The sequence below is a fragment of the Dromiciops gliroides genome, chromosome 3, assembly GCF_019393635.1.
Source record: "Dromiciops gliroides isolate mDroGli1 chromosome 3, mDroGli1.pri, whole genome shotgun sequence".
NCBI classification, from domain to species: domain Eukaryota; kingdom Metazoa; phylum Chordata; class Mammalia; order Microbiotheria; family Microbiotheriidae; genus Dromiciops; species Dromiciops gliroides.
The window spans coordinates 382,774,300-382,793,993 of NC_057863.1; positions in this window are offsets into that span (position 1 = coordinate 382,774,300).

Sequence of the window (19,694 nt, forward strand, 5' to 3'; positions counted from 1 at the left end):
AATGACCAATGGTTTTAATCTTTCTATTCACAGCAATTTGGGTAATCACTTCAGCACTCATGTTAAGGAATGTGCCCAACATACAGAAGTGATTAGAGGCTGGTTAGTAAGGCAGATTGCAGAGATTAGGTATGGGGGTGGAACATAAAGAGAGAAGATGCCGGTTGTATCTGCAAGTGCTAAAGAAAAAAAATATGAGTCTGATTAATTTAGGGCTAGCACTACCTAATATGGTGAAGTGCTTTGACCTTTATACAAGCCCACCCAACTATTATAATGTTAAAAGCAGCATTCTATATTAGAAAAATTCCTAGATTTAGATTTTAGAGGATCTAAGTTTGAATCATGAACCTGCTGCTTATTGCTTGTGTGATCTTGAGCATTAGGACTTGGCACATAGTAGGTACTTAATAAATATTTGTTGATTCATTGATCTAGTCCAAAACCCTCATTAATTTCAGAAAGATTAAGTAACATCAACTAAGCAGTACAAATTAATTACATTTTGACTATGTGCCAGGCACTATCTTAGGTGCTAGATAATAGTCTAATTCTTAACCTATGATTCTGTGATGTACTAAGTTGTACCAGAGTTCTAAAAAATATTGGTGGAAAGACTACCCATGGTGATTAAATTACAAACTACTTATATTATCATATCAACATTTTCAGGAGAAATTTTCTGTACCAATATATGATATAAAGTCTTAGTTTACTGAGATCCTGAGAGATTGTGATGTATCGATGATCCCATCAGGGGACCATGAGGCAGAAGCAGGGTTTGAGCATAGTTCTTTCTGACTTCAAGTCCAGTATTCACTTTGTTATACTCCATTTATTATTTTTATTATTATTTAATAATGTTGATATCAACCAAAAAGGCAATGGAATTAACACTCATAATACAAACTATATGGTGGCTTCAAACAAAAATCAATACTGTTAAAAAAAAAAAAAAGTATTGCTCTTGGTTGCTACAGCTGAAATTTATAGTAAAAAAAAAAAGTGATACATATGCACACAACCATTTCCCAAGGGGATAGTTCAATTAAAAGGATACAGGTCATATGAATACCTATTAGTATCTACTTATGTTAGTTTCCTCATACCCACTCCTCTGTTATTTCTGATATATCTCTGTCTTGGACCTCATTAGTGAATATCTTCTAGTTTGTTAGCTACTTAGCTTGGGCTTTTCCCTTGCTCTTCCTGATTAGAATTCCAAAGTAATGACCTGGCTTTTAACACAAACCCTGTTAAATCCATTTACCTGTGCCTGAGGGTATATCTGAGATGGGGGCTAAAAGAGAGGGGAGGAGTCATCCAGCCTTATTATACAAAAATCCCTGATTGATATATGTGTCCATGGGTCTTACCCATGTGAATGGGAAAAAAAAATGTAACTACTTAAATGTTGTTTCTTTCAATGGAATTAGCAAATTTTAGTCCTAGAAGGGTTCTTTTTTTTTTTTTTTTGCGGGGCAATGGGGGTTAAGTGACTTGCCCAGGGTCACACAGCTAGTAAGTGTCAAGTGTCTGAGGCCTGCTTTGAACTCAGGTACTCCTGAATCCAGGGCCAGTGCTTTAACCACTGTGCTATCTAGCTGCCCCCTAGAAGGATTCTTAAAGAACAATCAATCCTGCATTTTATAAAGAAGGAGAATTAAGTTAACAAAAGTGAAATCCCTCCTTTTCTAGGGTAATGTTGCAAAGCCAGGACTAGCGCCTTGGAACCCCTAACTTTTGGTATAAATATTCTTCTCATTACATCATGTTTCATTTAGCTCTAAAGTAGGTTACCCATTTGAAACTTGGTCTGAATATTCAGGAAAAAAGTATCATTTCCTTTAAAAAAAATCCATTCATAATTGGATACTATGAGCAGTCCTTAAATGTGACACTTTTAATTTGGAATTCCTATCTATCCCAATTGATTGTTTAATCGTTTAAGAATTTCTTTAAGGCACATTAAGATTATTACTTAGGTCTAAAATTCTCCATGTTGCAGTGACTACTGCCCCAAAGTAATCATTATAAAATTGACATTTTAAGCTATTTTCTACTTATTATTGATTTTATTTTTTAAGGTATGTATATATATATATATATGCATATATATATATGTATATATGTGTGTGTGTGTGTGTGTGTGTGTGTGCGCGTGTGTGTTCTTTCTTTTCCATGTTCCCCCTGACTGCAATCTATTAGAAAAACAAAGTATAAAAACAAAATCCCTTGAAAAAATATACATAATTAGGTAAGACAAATACCACATTGGCTATATACAAAGGTATATGAGTGGGATATAGTGGACTTGAGTCAGCTTAGACTCTGAGGCTGAGGTCTGGAAAGTACCCAGCCCCCAGTCCCTGTTATTGTTAAATCATTCTGTCCATATTCCATCCTATTGCTAAAACCCACCTCCCCACCTTGTTCTTTGGCTAAACATGGTGTTGTAGCAATCTCCCTAAGAAACATATTTTGCCTTACTGAACATGGAGTACCCCACCCCCCTCCTCCTTGCTGTCTCCTGTTACTGTAGCTCCACACTGATACCACCCCTCTCTTCTTGCATTCCTAACCCCCTAGCTCCTGGTACCACCCTCCCTCTTTGGTGATTTCATAACTACCTGCTCCCTCCTCATACAGGTGTTTCATTACAGTAGTTTCATAACCACCTGCATCCATTCCCCTTCCCCTTCTCTCAGCTCTCAGACCTAATTGATCATGCCTCCATACCCTGATCAGGAGCCCAACAAGAGTACCAGGTGGGACAGGATTGGATGTTAGATTATAAGCCCACAAGGGAACTGCCCCCTCAAATTTCTATAAAAACCCAACTCCTGAGCTCATCTACGCACTCCTCATTCCTTGCATGGGATTACCCCTTTTCATGAGAATGAAATAAATCTGTCTCTGCTTGACTGGGTGGTTTCCTCAAATTATTTGGGTAAACTGAGGAAATTGTCCTATACAGTATACATTTCATTCTGCCCTCTCAGACTATGAATTGTTTTCCAGAAAGTAGGTTGAGTACTTCATTATCAATCCTCTGGAAGTATGCCTAGTCATTGACTTACTAAGAGTTTTATTTTTTCCCAATTAGTTGTCTTTATTCTCTTTATTTTGTATCAGTTCATACAATTGTTCCAAGATTTTACTGAAACCAGGCCTTTCATAGTTTCATGCTGAAAACTCTATATTGTCACATTCATATACCATACTTTGTTCAGTCATTCTACAGATGATATCTTCTGAGTTGGAAATTCCTTGCTTCTACAAAAAAGAGGTACTATACATATATTGTTTATATGGATCTTTTCTTTTTTTTTTCTTTCTTCTATCTCTTTGGGTATATAATCCTAGTAATGGTATCTCTGGCTCAAAGGGAATAAAAGGTTTAGCAAATTTTTGCTCAAAGTTTCATATAATGTTTTGCTTGTATATTCAGGTGCTTGTTTTCCTGCAGTTCCTCCAAAGTGTGATTTACCTTTTTAACTGGTGCCAGTATGATGAGTATGAAATAGAACCCCAGAGTTGTTTTAATTTCTATTCTCTAATTACTATTATTTTGCAACTTTGTTTTTCATATGCCCATTAATAGCTTGAATTTCCTCCTTGAAAAACCAACCAAACAAACCCTACCAATTATTATTCTTTAACCATTTCTCGGTAACTTCATACTTAACTTTAAATCATTATAGAACATTTTTTTTTTCCTGAGGGGGAGGCATCTTTATCTACTTTAAGGTATTAAAAAGTCAGACAATATCTAAGAATCAACATGCTATCATGCTATATGCCTATACCTAAATATTAATATATTTAATATAATAATAACAATATAAGTATTAAAGCATGTCAGTCCTGTGAAGTAAGCACTATGGGAATTATTATTATCATACTAATTTTGCATGTAAAGAAATTTATATTCAAAGAGTTTAAGTGAGTTGTCCATGATCTTGCAGTTCATTAGTGTTACTTGGGGGATTTGAACTGCTTCATTTAAATCCTGGTCCTGCATTTGATCTACTATACAAATATCACTTGCTTATACAGGGAGAAAAGAATGCTGGGAAATGGCAACTACTTGAATTCTTTGGAATATGTGCAAAAAGGGAAAGTTTCTTACTCTTCACTTTTTTATTTCATTCCTTGCTATGCTGAAAATAACTTTTCTTTGAAACTGCCACCCCTCAAGCAATCATCTTGTATTACTTCTCTTCACTTATAGAATTCCCTGTCCCCCCCCAAAGACTTCTAAACTCAATGACGACTTTATCACCATCTTTTCTCAATCTTTTCCAATCTGACTTATTTTTTCACAATTCCATTGAAACTGATTTTCCTAAAGTCTCCAATGAACTCTCATTCTTTACAACTCCAATGAGTGTTTTATTATCATTCTCCTTGACTTTTCTGAAGAGATGCTCTTATTGAGTAGACTGCATGATACAGTGGGGGGAAAGAAACAAAACAAAACAAAATTAAAAAGCCAGCCCACTTTATCTCTGAAATTAGACACCCTCTGTTCATATCCTAGTCATGTTACTCATTACCTATGTTACTTTAGACAAATCATTTATCTTCCTTAGGCCATAGATGTTCACTGAAGCCCCTCATATTCTAAATATTTGATCCTAAGGCTTTTTGGTACTGTCTCTGATCTTGTATTTTATGAGGTACAATTCTGCTTCTCTTCTGATCTTTTTCTTGTTTTTCTAACTCTATTTCTCTTCCTCTAAATAACATCACAAGATTTTATTTTCTATTGTCTTTTAAATTTTTAGTCCCATTGCTTTACTCCATTTTCCTCACCCTGCTTTACTTCATTTTTCCTCCCATTGCTTTTCAATGTCAATAATTGTCAAATTGATATCTCTAGTGTGTAATTTAAATTTCTAAATGTAGGTTCTAATCTGCCCCCCCCCCCAGTTTTTGGGGGAAACTGACTAAAATCACTGATAAACAAGTTTAGGTTTTTAAGGGGTTATTGAAAGATAGTAAAGAAAGAGAAAGATTGAGAACAGAATTCTATAACATGGCAATCTCATCTTTCCTCAACACCCCTGGGAAGTCCTCTGAAGTCCCCTCACCACCACGCTTAGGTCAGGAACCAAAAAGAGATAGAGCTCCCTGTGCAGGTTCTCCTTCCTCCTTCCTGTCACCTCTCAGAAATGGGAGGTTCTTCAAGCTGGTTGGTTGACTGGGCTGGAAGTTCAAAGCTTTGTTAGCTTCTGAGAACCATGCTTTCTTTTTTTCCTTTTTCTTTTCTTTTCTTTTTTTTTTTGCAGGGCAATGGGGGTTAAGTGACTTGCCCAGGGTCACACAGCTAGTGTGTCAAGTGTCTGAGGCCAGATTTGAACTCAGGTACTCCTGAATCCAGGGCCGGTGCTTTATCCACTGCACCACCTAGCTGCCCCCAGAACCATGCTTTCTTAAGTACTCTCAAGTACCAGCCAGATGTGCTTAGAATCTAGTCAAGTTAGCCAGTAATCCACTCAGGTGGGCTCCTGAGTATCTTCGAATCTCATCTATCACATTCCATTATCTTGACACTAGCCCATAGGATTCCTGGAAACTCATTCTGAATTTCCACCTATTTGTTGCACATCTTGTTCTGTGTGAATAATTTAAAATACCATAAACTCAACATTTACTAAACTGAACTCATCTCACCAAAATTTTTTCTTCTTAATGACAGTTTTCCTTATGAACAACACCTCCTTGAATATTTTTGACTTTTAGTTATATATATATATATATATATATATATATTTGCTATATAACATGAACTTCTGATTACATTATGGAATCAACCATGTATCCTTCTCTTGCAAGAGATAATTTAAAAAGAAGGGTGTGGCAGAACCCAAACAACTCATCTGACACTGTATATAATATTTCACACCCATAGTTCTTACCTCTTCATTGAAATGAAGGATGAAGGCTTATTTTCTCCTATCTTTTTTTTTTTTGAGGGTGAGAAGGGTAGGGGATAAGCATGCTTCTTTTTGTTTATTTGTTTTGTTTTTTAATCATGAAATTATTCTATTATTTTCCAGTTACATGTAAAGATAGTTTTCAACATGTGTTTTCATAAGATTTTTAGTTTCAAATTTTTCTCCTTCCCTCCCTTCCTTCCACCCTCTCCAAGACAGAAAGCAATCTGATATAGGTTATATATGTACAATTAAACACATGTCTATGTTAGTCATGTTGTGAAAGAAGAATCAAAACAAAAGGGAAAAATCTCAAAAAAGAAAAAAAGAAGTAGAAGTGGTATGGTTCAATTTGTATTCATATTCCACAGTTCTTTTTTTTTCTGCATATGGAGAGCATTTTCCATTATGAGTGCTGTGGAATTGTTTTGGATCATTGTATTGCTGAGAAGTGCTAAGTCTATCACAGTTGATCATCACACAACGTGGCTGTTATTGTGTACAATGTTCTCCTGGTTCTGTTCGTTTCACTTAGCATCAGTCTACTTAAGTCTTTCCAGGTTTTTCTGAAATCTGCTTGCTCATCATTTCTTACAGCACAATAGTATTCCATTATATTCATATAAAACAACTTGTTCAGCCATTCCCTAATTGATGGGCATTCCCTTGATACCTAATTCTTTGCCACTACAAAGAGAGCTGGTATAAATATTTTTTGTACATGTGGGTACTTTTTTTTTAGTTTTCAACATTTGTTTTTATAAGATTTCTAGTTTCAATTTTTTCTCGCTCCCCTCACTCAACCCTCCCCAAGACAGTAAATAATTTGATATAGGTTATATATGTACAATGACATTAAACATATTTCTGCATTAGTCATGTTATGAGAGAAGAATCAGAGCAAAAAGGAAAAACCTCAAAAAAGAAAAAAAAAACAACAAAAAAACCCCCAATACAAATAGTATGGTTCGATCTGCATCTAGATTCCATAGTTGTTTCTTCTTTTTTTTTTTCTGGAATTGGAGAACATTTTCCATCATGAGTCCTTTGAAACCATCTTGTACTGTTGTATTGCTGAGAAGAATCAAGTCTATCACAGCTGATCAACACATAATGTTGATACTGTGTACAATGTTCTGGTTCTGCTCATCTCATTCATCATCAGTTCATGCAAGTCCTTCCAAGTTTCTCTGAAATCCACCTACTTATTGTTTTTTACAGCACAATAGAATTCCATTACATTCATATACCACAACTTGTTCAGCCATTCCCCAATTGATGGGCAACCCCTCAATTTCCAATTCCTTGCCACCACAAAAAGAGCAGCTATGAATATTTTTGTACACGTGGGTTCTTTTCCCTTTTTTATGATCTCTTTGGGAAAAAGACCTAATAATGGTATTTCTGGGTCAAAGAGTATGCACAGTTTTATAGCCCTTTGGGCATAGTTTCAAACTGCTCTCCAGAATGGTTGGATCACTTCAAAGCTCTACCAACAATGCATTAGTGTTCCAATTTTTCCACAGCTTCTCCAAAATTTATTATTTTCTTTTTTTTTCATATTAGCCAATCTGATAGGTGCGAGGTGGTACCTCAGAGTTGTTTTAATTTGCGTCTCTCCAATCAATAGTGATTTAGAGCATTTTTTCATATGGCAATAGATAGCTTTGATTTCTTCATCATAAAATTGCCTGTTCATATCCTTTGACCATTTCTCAATTGGGGAATCACTTAGATTCTTAAAAATTTGATTTAGTTCCTGATATATTTTAGAAATGAGGCCTTTATCAGAAGTACTAGCTATAAGAATTGTTTCCCAGCTTTCTGTATTTCTTCTAATTTTGGATGCATTGCTTCTGTTTGTGCAAACTTTTAAAATTTAATGTAGTCAAAATCATCCATTTTGCATTTCATAATATTCTCTATCTCTTGTTTGGTCATAAAATGTTATCCTGTCCATAAATATGAGAGGTAAACTTTTCCTTCTTCTCCTAATTTACCCATATTATCAACTTTTACGTTTATATCATGTGCCCATTTTGACCTTATTTTAGGATAAGGTGTAAGATGTTGATCTATGCCTAATTTCTGCCAAACTGTCTTCCAGTTTTCCCAGAAGCTGGAGTCTTTGGGTTTATCAAACAGTAGGTTACTATAGTCATGTACTACTGTGTCTGCTGAGCTTAACCTATTCCATAGATCCACCACTCTATTTCTTAGCCAGTACCAAAAAGTTTTGATGACTGCTGCTTTATAGTAAAGCTTTAGATTTGGTACAGCTAGCCCACCTTCCTTTGCATTTCTTTCATTACTTCCCTTGATATTGTTGACCTTTTGTTTTTCCACATGAATTTTGTTATTATTTTTTCTAGCTCTATAAAATAATTTTAGGTGGTCTGATTGGTATGGCATTGAATAAATAAATTAATTTAGGTAGAATTGTCATTTTTATTATAATAGCTTGGCCTATCCATGAGCAATTGATATCTTTCCAATTATTTAGATCTGATTTGATTTGTGTGAAAAGTGTTTTGTAATTATGTTCATAGAGTTCCTGGGTTTTTCTTGGCAAGTAGACTCCCAAGTATTTTATATTTTCTACCCTTACTTTAAATGGAATTTCTCTTTCTATATCTTGGGCTGGACTTTGATGGTCATCTATAGAAATGCTGATGATTTATGTGGATTTATTTTATCTCCTGCAACTTTGCTAAAGTTGTTAATTGTTTCAAGTAGTTTTTTGTTGATTCTCTAGGATTCTTTAAGTATACCATCATATTATCTGCAAAGAGTGATAGTTTTGTTTACTACTTGCTTATTCTAATTCCTTTAATTCCTTTTTCTTCTCTTATTGCCAAAACTAACATTTCTGTTATAATATTAAGTAATAGAAGAGATAATGGCCATCCCTGTTTCACCCCTGATCTTATTGGGAATGCCTATCACTTATCGCCATTACATATTATGCTTGCTGATGGTTTTAGGTAAATACTCATTATTTTAAGGAAAGCTCCACCTATTCCTATTCTCTCTCCTGTTTTTATTAGGGATGGGTGCTGTATTTTGATTTTTGTTAGTTTTCTTATTGATGTGCTTGATTATGTTGATAGTTTTCCTAATGTTGAACCAGCCCTGCATTCCTGGTATAAATCCCACCTGGTCATAATGTATTATCCTGGAGATCACTTGCTATAATCGCCTTGCTAATATCTTATTTAAGATTTTTTGCATCAAAATTCATTAGGGAAATTGGTCTATAATTTTCTTTCTCTGTTTTGGCCCTGCCAGGTTTTAGTATAAACACCATATTTGTGTCATAAAAGGAAATGGGTAGATCTCCTTCTTCACCTCTTTTTCCAAATAATTTGTTTAGTATTGGAATTAATTGGAATTAATTCACTTGTAAACCCATCTGGCCCTGGGGACTTTTTCTTAGGGAGTTCATTAATGGCTTTTTCAATTTCTTTTTCTAATATGGGCTCATTTAAGGATTTTTTTCCCCTCTTCAGTTAACCTGGGCTATTTGTACTTTTTAAAATATTTATCCATTTCATTTAGATTGTCAATTTTTTTTTGATATACAGTTGAGCAAAATAGCTCTTAATTATTGCTTTAATTTCCACTTCATTGGTGGTGAAATCACCCCTTTAATTTTTGATACTGGTAATTTGGTTTTCTTCTTTCTTTTTTTCCATCAAATTAACCAAAGGTTTATCTTTTTTTTTTTCATAAAATCAGATCCTAGTTTTATTGATCAATTCTATAGTTTTCTTGCTTTCAAATTTAGTAATTTCTCCTTTTATTTTCAGGATTTCTAATTTAGTATTTAGTTGAGGATTTTTAATTTCTTGTTATGTGATATAACATTCATTTGTGTTTTGTTGTTCATTCAACTCACGGTGTAGTATCTGTAATGTTTTCTGAATCCAGCTTACTTTATTCTATATCAGCTCATAGAAGTCTTCCCACATGTCTCTAAATTCATTTTTTTTAATGATGCAGTAATATTCCATTACAGCACATGCCATAGTTGTTGCTTTTTAGCTAGTCTACAATTAGTGGGAAACCATTTTATTTCTAGTTGCTACCACAAAAGTTGCTAAGATGAATATTTTTCATAGAATTTGAGGCCATCATTATAATATCTTGGTCACATAGTATTAATGTTCAAATCTCTTGGTCCAATGTATGAACATTTAAAGCACTTTTTGGTGGGGGGGAGTGGTTTCAAATTGTTTTCCATAAAGTTTGAATGAATAAATAGCTAAATCATCAAGTCTATCAGCATGCTATCTTTTAAAATTCCCCCCACTCAACATTGACTAGTTCTATATTTTGTTGTATATGCCAATATTCTGGTTGCAAAGTAAAACCTGAGAGTTGTTTAAAATGAAATGAAATTTATTATTATTAACTATTTGAAGTAATCTTTTATATGGTTGCTAATAGTTTGGCATTCTTAATTTGAGAACTGTTCATATCCTCTGATCACATATATTGGTAATATAGTTCTCAGTCTAATTTATCTTTACTAATTATATGTCCCAAATATCCGTCCCTTAGAGATATTTGATGTTAAGATATTTCCAAAATTGACAGTTTTCCTTCTACTGTTTGGATTTATTCTTGCTAAATCTTTTAATTTCATGAAATCAAAATTATTTTTCTTTTTTGTTCTTTTCTCTATTATGTGGTTAAAATATCATATCCTAGTCATGATTTTGATATATTTCTCATTCATTTTTTCCATTAAGAATAATGTAATCTTTCACATTTAGTCCTCTTTTGCACTTGAAATTTATTGTGGTATATAGTGTACTATATACATACATACATACATACATACATACACACACACACACACACACACACACACACACACACACACACATATATATATATATATATATATATATATATATAAGGCTGGTCTAAACCATCTATTTATTCATTTATGCCAATCTTCTTTCCCATTATTTCAGTAGTGACTGGTGGATCAGGAGCTTATCTCAAAATATTTTAGGTTTGCTGTAGTTTATCAAATATAAGATTAATGGAAGGGTGGAGCCAAGATGGTATAGGAAAGGTTGTGACTTGCCCCCTCCCCAAACCTGTCCACACACTCCAAAAATAATGCCATAAGACAACTCCTGGAGCAACCTAACCCAAATAAGATCAGAGTGAGACTTTTTTCCAGTCAAAAACAGCTTAATAGGTGATTGGCATCACCTGATGTTCAGGCTGAGAGAAGAACTCAGCATGTGGAGCAGGATCAGCCTCTGGCAGGCAGAGCCTCCAGAGCCTTGGAATCTTCTGCTGCTTCTTCTGAAGATCAACTCACTGGTCAGTGAGGTCTTCCAGTGTTTGGGAACAATAGATGTGGTTTCTGCTGGAATTGGGGCAGGGCTACAATGCCTTGAACCAGCGAAGCAAACTTGAGCAGCAGCCACCAAGTGGGGGAGGGGCTTCTGAACATAGAGAATCAGATTTCAATCAGATATCTGGTTCCAGTTCAAAGAGAAAGTGGGCTGTGGTTACTTACAGGCCAGGCAGGCTGAGAACAAGCCAAATCACCCCATGGAACAAGCTGTAGCTCAGGACAGTCCTTCTTGGAAGCAGTGCTCCACATTAACTTTAGTTTGTTTGTTTTGTTTGTTTTTGTGGGGCAATGAGGGTTAAGTGACTTGCCCAGTGTCACACAGCTAGTGTGTCAAATGTCTGAGGCCGGATTTGAACGCAGGTCCTCCTGAATCCAGGGCCAGTGTTTTATCCACTGCTCCATCTAGCTGCCCCCAGTGCTACACATTAAGAAGGAATCAAAAGTCAAGAAATCAAAGGTCAAGATGAGTAGGCAGAGAAAACAGCAGACCATTGGAAGCTTCTTTGAGGGAAAGGTAGACCAGAATACTCCCTCAGAAGAAGATAATAACAAAATTAAATCTCCTGCATCCAAAGTTTCCAAGAAAAATATGAATGGGTCTCAGGCCATGGAAGCACTCAAAAAGGACTTTGAAGAGAAAGTAAGAGAGATAGAGGGAAGATTAAAAGAAGTAGAGGAATAAAATTGAAAGAGAAATGAGAACAATGCAGGAAAGTCATGAGAAAAATGGAATAAAGCCAAATGGAAAAAGAGGTGCAAAAGTTTTCTGAAGAAAATAATTGCCTAAGAATTAGGATTGAACAAATGGAAGCTAGTGACTTTATGAGAAACCAAGACACAGTTAAGCAAATCCAAATGAATAAAAAAAATAGAGGGAAATATGAAATATCTCCTTGAAAAAACATCTGACCTGGAAAATAGATCCAGGACAGATAATTTAAAAATCATTGGACTGGAGCAGCTATGTAGCGCAGTGGATAGAGCACTGGCCCTGGATTCAGGAGGACCTGAGTTCAAATCCAGCCTCAGACACTTATCACTTCCTAGCTGTGTGACCCTGGGCAAGTAACTTAACCCCAACAGCCCTGCAAAAAAAAAATAATAAAAATCATTGGACTACATGAAAACCATAAAAAAAATAAGTTTAGATATCATCTTCCTATAAATTATAAGGGAAAATTTCCCTGATATTCTAGAAGCAGAAGGTAAAATAGAAATTGAAAGAATCCACCAATCACCTCCTGAAAGAGATCCCAAAAGGAAAACTTCCAGGAATATCATAGCCAAATTCCAGAGTTCCCAGGTCAAAGAGAAAATATTGCAAGCAGCTAGAAAAAAAGGAATTTAAATACTGTGAAGCTACAGTAAGGATAACACAAGATCTAGCAGCTTCTACATTAAAGGCCAGGAGGGCATGGAATATGATATTCCAGAGGGCAAAGGAACTGGGACTACAACCAAAAATTACCTACCCAGCAAACCTGATTATTATCTTTCAGGAAAAAAATGGGATTTTAATGAAAAAGAGTACTTTCAGTCACTTTTACCAGATTTGTTTTTGTTTTTGTTGTTGTTGTTTTTGCTTGGGCAACTGGGGTTAAATGACTTACCTAGGGCCACACAGCTAGTAAGTGTTAAGTGTCTGATACCGGATTTGAACTCAGGTCCTCCTGAATCCAGGGCTGGTTCTCTATCCACTATGCCACCTAGCTGCCCCACTTTCAGTCACTTGTGATGAAAAGGCCTGAATTGAATAGAAAATTTGACTTGCAAATACAATACCCTAGAGAAGCATAAAAAGGTAAAAAGGAAAAATAAATCATAAGGGAAATTAAAAGGTTAAACTGTTTACATTCCTACATGGAAAGATAATACTTCTAACTCATAAGAACTTTCTCAGTAGTAGGGCAGCTGAAAGGAATATACTTAGAGGGCACAGGTATAAATTGTATATTAAGGGATGATATCTGTAAAGCATTTATTTTTTGTTTCTCCTTGTTTTTTTGTGGAGCAGGCAGGGTGGGGTGGCTTTATGTCTGGGGCTGGATTTGGGCTCAGGGCTTACTGGGTCCAGGGCTGGTGCTTTGTCCACTGTATCACCTAGATGACCCATGATGACATCTTTAAAAAAAAGTTAAGGGGTAAGAGATATGCACTGGAAAAAAAGGGAAAGGGAGAGGTGGACTGGGTAGAGTAGCTCACATAAAAGAAACAAGAAAAAAGCTTATGGAGTGGAGGGGAAGATGGAGAAGGAGTGTGGTGGGATGAATGAGCCTTACTTTCATCAGAATTGGCTCAAAGAGGGATTAACATACACACTCAAGTGGATATAGTAATATATTTTGCCCTGAGGGAAAGTGGGAGGGCATGGGGAAAAGGGGTGGGGGTAGAGGTATAGGAAGGGAGGGAAGATGGGGGGCAGTAAAAAGCAAAACACTTTTGAAGAGGGATAGGGTGAAAGATGATAGAAAATAGTGTAAATATCAAGGGGAAGGAATAGGATGGAGGGTAATACAGTTAGCAATAGTAACTGTGAAAGAAATGATGAACAGGATGCTATCAGAAGGATGTATAAAAATGTAAATCATCAACAGAGGAAGAACTGATGGTATCTAAATACAGATTGAAGTATGATTTTATTTATTAGTTCATCTTTCTATAGTTATTTTGTCTATTTTCTTTCACAACTTGACTAATGTGAAGATGTTTTGCACATGTATGACATATTGAATTGATTGATTGCATAGGAAGGGCTGAGGAGGGAGGGAAGAAGAAAATTTAAAACACAAAAATTTGAAAAATCAATGTGAATTTTTTCTTTTCTTACATGTAATGGAGAAATTCTAAATAAAAATTAAAATAAATTTAAAAGATAAAGACAAAAGTAAGAAAAAAGATTAATGACTTGGGTTTTTCATTCTTGTTCATGTTATCTGTTCTATTTATAGACTTTTTCGCAATCAGCACCAATTTTTTTTATAACTACTGCTTTATGGTGTATTTCAAATCTGAAAGTGCCATTTTCATGTCTTTTCTACTTTAAAAATTATTTTCTAGACCTTTTGTTCCCCAAAATGATTTTCAAATGATTTTATCATGTTCTATAGAGTAACTTTTTGATAGTTTCATTAGACTATAACAGAGAAGTTTCTTTTCTTCTTTTGTTTTTTGATCTCATGGGGTCCTATGGGGGTTTGGAAAGCCATACAATTAAAGGGAGTGCTATATTTGTAGTAAGCTTAGTAACAATAAATATGTTTTCCCCATCCACCTTGAGAAAATGTGTCCACAGATAAGAAGAGAGGACATGTATATCACTGATGTGAATACTCTTGCCAATAGCTGTGTTATATTCATGTTCTGCTTCAAATATATCCCCACAACTGACATATATATGACTCTATATATGAAAATTGCCCCCCTGCCACTACCACATGCATCTTAATAATCATCTTGTGTCACCAAGAGAGAAACAATCATTACCCTGGGAAGCTAAACTTTTGATAACTTCCTCTGAATTTAGTTCAACTATCATTTAAACCACAGGTATACAGTTCACCACTTGACTATTAACTGAAATATTTCCTCCATGGGAGAACCTGTCAGAATTTTTGACCTGTTGGAAAGCCTTTGAGAGCCAGGGGAATCTCCTCTATGACACAAGAAGGCACCATCTTAGGCTTTGCAACTTACTATTTGTGTGACTGTGGTCAAATTATTTGACCTCTGGGTCTCAGTGTTCTCATCAATTAAAAAAAATTGGGTTGAACTATATAACCTCTACAATCCCTTCCTTAAATTCTTCTAGATCCCTTCCTAGGCCTATGATATATAATATATGAAAGCTTCAATAATAATAAATTTCTAAAAAAATTATGACTAAAACAATTTAAATAAGAAGGGTAGGAAACTGGTAATATTTAGAGACTTAAAATTCAAGGATGCTTTGGTTAACAATTTTCTTGAATCAAATAGCTCAATTCTATTTTGAAGTATGTTTTAAATTAGCATTTATTGACTCTATTGCTTGCTTTTGTTCTTCACTTGCCCATATAAATAACCTTTTAGAAACATCACAATCTGCAAATAGCACATTTGTTCACTCCTGTCTACATTATATGCATGAGGGTTTCATTCCTTTGTTGATTTAAAGACACATAATGGAATGACTAGCTTGATAGTGTTTTTCCTGAATTCTTAAAAAAGCTTAAAACTACTATTCAACATTTGCCCTAATCTGTTTTTCTTAAATAACAAATTTCCACCCATCAAGTGTTCGTGAAATTACAGCCTAATTTTCTTTTACAAGGCTTGTTTTAGTAACGCTTTACATTTTCATGTAATATGGAGTTAATTTAATATTGACTGTTGTGAAATGAAATCATCTGGTATTCATTTGAATGTCACATATATTTTCTTAAGTGTTTCATTATAATTTAGCAATACTTAATAGACATTAAAAACAAACTGGTACCTTCATATCTGCCTTATTTTCTTTAGCATTCAACACATGTCGTTGAATATAAATGATGCATCCAAGTTTCTCTGACCTACATGAGGTTGGAAAAGGATAGGGGAAAAAACTTTCTTATGATTGCATGAGTAAACAAAAAACAGTTGCTATTTTCAAGTACCATATATTGAATGAAAGAAACAGCAATTAAATTTCTAGGTACTTATTTGGAAAGGAGAATGCCAGGAAAATTGCCCATCTATTGTGATTAAAGGTCTCCAGATAAACAATAACCTACCCATATAGGAAAAAAAGAGTTATTGGCCACTGTTAATATATTGCCAGTAGTTAATGCCATTGTTTGAATCAATATATCAGTTTACTAGCAAAAGGTGGCTAATCAAAGTGAAAAGTTCACAAGATGGGGAAATTTGCTTCAATTGCAGAAACTGAGGGATGGAAAGGAGCTCAAAGATCATTTAGCCAAATCCATAACTAAAAAAAGCATGAATTTTGGAAAATAACAGCTTTAGTTACATCATCACAATGGGAAATCCTATAGCAATATAGGGACAATATGAGGTCAATGAGTTCCTAGGATAATGTTAAGTTGGAAAACTGGCTTTGTGATATTTTCTGTCTATGTGCTCAGTTTCCTTACCTGTGAAATGATGAGATTGGACTAATCACTGGGGATCCTTAACCTGGTGATCTATGAAGTATTATGAAAAAAACAATTGGTAGTTGTAACTAATATGATGTAAGTCCTTCATACTTCTCTTTTTCTCTTTCTATCTCTATATATCATATATAAATATGTAATATTATATTCATTTAAAATATTATTCTGAGAAGGGGTACATAGACTTCAATGGGCTGCCAGAGGTTGATAACACTGTTAAGAAGGCCTGGAGCAATGATGATGATCCATATAGTATCTTCCCAGTTGAAAGTTGTATGATCCTGGGGCACCTAGGTGACACAGTGGATAAAGCACCAGCCCTGGATTCAGGAGGACCTGATTTCAAATCTGACCTCAGACACTTGACACTTACTAGCTGTGTGACCCTGGGCAAGTCACTTAACCCTCTTTGCCCCAATTTAAAAAAAAAAGAAAAAAAAAAAGAAAGTTGTATGATTCTAAGAGGAACAGAGAAGGTAGGAGGATATTTAGTGCTGATTTGCTCTGCTTGCAGGTTTGCTTAAGACCAGTACTACTTTTATTTTCCAAAGGACACAGACTATCATAGAAACAAAAGTTCAGTTCCTGAATTCCAGAATTGTAAATCATGCTGGCACATTGTTAATGCTATGCTGAAAAGCCTTTAAGTGAGGTTCTTATTGCTTACATTTTGGTTATTTGAGGTTTAGGTCTTCACTAATTTGTCTGACTAAAAGTCCTATCTCTACCATCCTCAACAATGGAAACTGCTTCAGCACAATGCAGGGGCCCAGATCCCAAAACTGATTGCTATGGCCTATCTGGACCCAATCCTCAGATCACAGAGCTAGAGATGAAAGAATCTCTAAAGATCTAGAGATGTTCTATTAAATGTTTAACAACCAGCTCTGGAGGGAGGAAAGATTTATGCATGTCACATTTGTATTTGGTCTACATTATTAACATTTTCTCTGTCACCATCTTAAGTCTAAAAAAGCAACGAAACAATGAACCATGCACTGATTTGTAGCATTTGTAGATTTCCAAGGTGTAAATTCTCACACTGAAAATTTTGTTATGAGCTGATTCAAGTTGGCTTTGATATGTCTGTAATTCTGAACCAAACCCATTAGCTTCGCAGATGAGGAAATTGACCCTAGAGAGGTAATATGACTTTTCCAGAGTCACTCAGGTAATTATCAGAAGCCAGGGTACCTTTTCCACCAGCCACATGCTATAAATCCCATGACAAGCTGGTGACTATAAGAAAGGGAAATAAGATTCATCTCTACTTGAAATCATGCTTTGGCCAGAATATCCTGGGGAAGATTGTGTTATGTTCAGGGTGTCTTGGCATCTGGAAATTCCTGAATTAATATAGCTATGCTGATGGATCTATTATTTCATCTGTGCAGCTACTGATGCAGCTGCACAACAATTTAGAGGCTTTTATCCTATTCCTGAAGCATATGGTGCTAGCTCAGATTTATCTTAGGAAAAGCTGGTCAGGAAGTAACAGTGCAGAAGAGCTGGAATGTGTCTCAGCTGCTTGAGGAGACAACAGAGGGGCACTGGCATCCTTCCTTGGGTAATTCAGGCTGTCTGCCAGTTTGTCATGCTTCAACAGAACCCAAAGAGCTGATTCTGTCCTGATTAGGATTTCCTGGGCTAGAAATTAAAAAAAGGAGGCTCACAAGACTGAATGTACCCAAATATACCCTTTGAAACATAGCCTTAATTAAAAAAAATACATTGTCATCTTGGAGGGGAGATTGCTTTTCAGAATTTTAAAAATATTTATAGAATTGACTGTCAGTTTATCAGTTAAGAATTCTATTATGCCCCTCTGTTTATTCTCAGATGGGAAAAGCATGTCAGAGGGGAAAACCTATAGAACTGGACAAATTGGAGCCATAATCAGTTAGGTAGAATAAGTATTTATCAGAGTATAGATATAGGAGAGAAGGAATATTTACTTTTATATATTTATATATCTATATATCAATTTTCCAATTAAATTCTGAGTGCCCATAGGATCCTTGGCCGACCTGTGACAACATGCATACACTAGCCAATGGCCTGCAGGCTACTATTCCAAAGCTACTATTCCACCCACCATAATGGGGTGATCCTCTTCTCAGGACTACCTTCACTGAAAACTTTGTAAAAGACAATGAGGTATGAGTATCTTCTTCTCTAGGCTCTGTAGTGAGACTATTTTTTGGGCTACCATTGTACTCCTTTGCCAATCTATTACTGTGTCTAACCTTTACCCAATTAATTTGTTTTCTTCAAGAGTAATAAGTTCTCATTATGACTTTAGGTACAACAGCAGGGAAAATGTCAGGGTTCTAATATTTCCTCTAAGAAATTGAAAGGGGAGAGGCAACAGAAACTTGTTTAAATGTCAGGTATTATTATTGCTGTTATCTGGGCTTAATAAATCAAAAATAAAATTAAAATCAATGCTACTAATGAATGTCATCAAACTAAAAACCCATAATATCTAAATTATTGAAACTAAAGTTTTCAAAATATAGAACACTTTCAGAAGAAATCAAAAGCAAGTATGGATGATGATAACATGATGACCTTTTTATTATATTTAATATCTATTGACCAAAATAGGTTTGATATAGAAATTAAATTCTTAGCATTATATTCTGCCATTATTAATTTATTGGCATATTTATTTATGTGTATACTAACTGGAAACATTTTCCCTCTGTACCTTTACATAACATTCGAGAATACCTTAGAAGGACTCTTTGTGTATATGTATGTATATAGATGTATACATATATATATATAGTATAGCCTGTTTTTTGATTGCATATAACAAGACATTCAGAATTCTCATGAATTCATATGTTCATATTTCTAGACAGAAAAAAAGTTGTTTTTTAACCACAAAGCAGATAAAGGAGGTTAATAGAGAGGTGAACATTATCTCAGAGGAGATTTTAAGTAAGGATTGGCAACAATGAAAGGCACAAAGTTGTTGGAAAAATAAACATTGAAAAAAAATGTTACCAAGTTTCTGATATGAGGGTAGTACTCACATGTATTGTAGTTACTAAATACATTTGAATTAAAGTATATATTCTCATATATGAGAAACCGTAGCCCCAAAAATATAGATGAGAGGAGGAGTTCATTGGGATAATGAAAAAATATAAATTTGAAAGTATTTAAAAGTTATTTGGTTTAATAGCTTTCAAGTGCATACTTACATCAGGCTTATGTAACAGAATTCTT